Raw genomic sequence first — 3,160 nt, 5'->3', positions numbered from 1 at the left:
ACACATAAGTGTACATAAATACGTTCATGGTAAGAGTGAAACATTTCTATGAAAATTTATCATTCTCAAGGGTATAAGGATATCCGCACACACATGAATATGCATATATATATATACGTGTGTTTATGTGTTTGTATGTATTTTTATATGAATGTCTTGGCTCTGGCAATAAAAAATATTTGTGTGATAAATGTTTACCTATGTAGCACTATGTCAGTACTTTATATGGTATAATGATGACAGTGTATTTTTTATGGACTGCAAAAATGTCTTTCTTAAAATAATGCAACTTGGTATGTTTTAACTCATTTGAGTGGAAAAAAATCCTGCTAATAGCTTATTCATGTGTGATTCTGCCTGTCTGTCTCTCGGTCTGTCTATCTCTCTGTGCCTCTCTCTTTCCCTCTCTCTCACTCCGTCAATCTTTCTATCTCTCTCTTCTTCCTAATGCACGTGCTGTAGAATAAGTAATCAGAAATATTTTTTCCATCAATTATTATCAAGCATGAGTATATTGGCTATTTAACACTTGTTTGAGAATAGAATAACTTTTTTTGTGTTTTAGTATTACTATAAATACCAAGAGATCTTTATTCGCATTCATTATGAACAGTATCATGCGTAGACCGAGGAAGATTTCTTGGTTCGTGGGATATCGGCAAGCCTTAACAGACCTCTGTCAGTCGGTAGACCTTCCCCATTATAGTGCTACAGCGGATTCGTGTCGGAGAAACTCTGGTCGTCTGGAGAGATCAGTTAGTTAGTATTACACTGTGGACTTTCGGGCTGGAGTCTATGCACAATTTCCAGAAATCCCTCGCCTTTCATCACTACCGGTGGAGCTCCCCCAGTTCGGGACAAACTGTACAGGCATGGAACAGATGTCAAACAGACCTGTTCCAGATGTGAGCAGGACGATGAAACCATTCTCTGTACACTTACCTAGCATGGCTGACTAGTGAACATTTGTCGAGCAGCTGTTGTGAAATGCATGTCGGAACCGCTTATCGACCGAATCCATCTTTTGATGGGAAGACCGTGGTTGAAACAACTGGTGACGGATAATTTCCTGTTTGGCGAAGCTATCATCAATTTGTTGAAGTCTCACTTAAAAAGAGTGATGGATGTTGAAATGTGTGTGAATGTGACGCAGATGGCCCGTGTGATTGGACCTACGATGACCACATAGCTGAATACCGGAAGGTTTGGAAAGAAGACAGACAGCTGCCTTAATAGTCAGTTGACCAGGATATGTCTCGTTCGATTGTACCCCTGGGTGGAAATTTTCCCCATTTTGGGGAAATGTATTGTTTAAATGATATTATGTTTGTAATTGCTACTCTTTTTAGTGTACTCAGGTATTTTTGTGCTAAACCCCTATTCAGCCCTTGTCTTTTTACACTCATTTTGTGTTATATGTCCTGCCCTTTTATCCAATGAAGAAACGATTGTCGATATATCCTTTCCTACTCTAGGCACAAAGCCCGATATTTTGAGGAGGAGGGCTAGACGATTAGATCGGCCCCAGTGCGCAACTGGTACTTAATTTATTGACCTCCAAAGGACGAAGGTCAAAGTCGACCTCGGCGGAATTTGAACTTGGCACGTAAAGACAGACATAATATCGCTAAGCATTTCGCCCGGCGCACTAACGACTCTGCCAGCTCGCCGTCTAAGATTGTGCATATATCATGCACGTACAGTAAATGGTTATTTAAGCATATATAATTGGTAGTATATATATTTCTATAACCCTCTATATTACATGTATATATATTCAAATCAAAGAATAAAAGACTAAATGTATAATTGTTTATGATGTAGGCTTTGCGTGGTGAAGAGCGCGCGTGCGTGACTGTGTAATTGTGTATGTATCTGTGTACGTGTGTGTGTTTACATATATGAATTTTGTTTGTGTTTGTTTGTGCATTATGCATGTGTGTGAGTATTTGTGTCCGTCTAATACACGATGGCCCCCAAACATGCGCACTGAGAGACGAAATGAACACAGCCCCGACAACGGACAGAATCAACATCCATTGACAAGGTTACCAAAGCAACAAAAATGTTGGTAAAAATATATAAATAATAAATAAGTGGAAATTGAAGTGCTGATTGCGTTAGATATTAGGTTTGTATAACTCCTCACACACAATTATTTTTCTCAAAACATTTAGAAAATTCCCTCCATACTTTACAATTTGAACACATTGATATGGTAACAACCACACACCTTTCTAGTCTAATATGAAATAACATCATATCTAAATTAAATGTTAATTGCCAATTTTTTTAATTACGGTTTCTCATTTCACTATTTATAGTGGTAGCAAGAAGTTATCCATTATAATTTTCTATATCTCTTTGCTTATATTTCCATTTTTATTTTTAATTTGTTTTTGTTCTGATTTTATTTTTACTTTGCTTTTGTTTTATCTACCTGTGCAATTAGCTCTAAGTATCCTTCTCAAGAATTAGATCTTAGCCTTACTAGTGCAGTTGTAGCAGTGATATCTTAGTTCTGTCATTTAGGATTATATTATAGTCTTAGCTTTATAGTTATTTCTCCTGTTATAGTTTATTTATATTCCTCGATTACTAGTTTCAACCAATAATGTTAACTGTTTACACTTATATGATTTGATGGCAGCTAAATAGATTTTGATACGTCAGGATTAAAATAATTAGTATACGCTATCTGCGATTTCGCTTATATGTTTCCAAACACTAATCTCTGACGGCCCGCTACAAACCGTAAGGAGGCTGTAGGATAAAAAATTTCTTTATTAGTGAAAAATCAAGATTCTTCTGTGTCTGCCCTACGTATACGTTCTGTAGTATTAAATGCAATTTAATAACGATGGTAGGTTGCGTGCCGTCGATTATTCTTTCACCCTCTTGGATGATGTGTGTGTTTTGCTAATAATAGTATTGGTGATGGCAATAATGCGACCCTGATGAGATGGAGTATCCAGAAATTTGTAATATGTTGTAATTTGTTACAATATTTTACGAGACATCTTATGATGTGGTTTATTTTTCCGGGATACCCTATTGAAATGTGCATAGGTTTGGCTTATTGTGGTTGTTTCTGTTATTATAATTGTTGCTGCAATAAAGTATCTTCAATGCATTGATTTTGAGCTCTATCCTTTAAGAG

Source organism: Octopus bimaculoides, chromosome 21, assembly GCF_001194135.2.
Source record: "Octopus bimaculoides isolate UCB-OBI-ISO-001 chromosome 21, ASM119413v2, whole genome shotgun sequence".
In the NCBI taxonomy this organism is placed as follows: Eukaryota; Metazoa; Mollusca; class Cephalopoda; order Octopoda; family Octopodidae; genus Octopus; species Octopus bimaculoides.
This window is presented reverse-complemented; position numbering follows the sequence as displayed.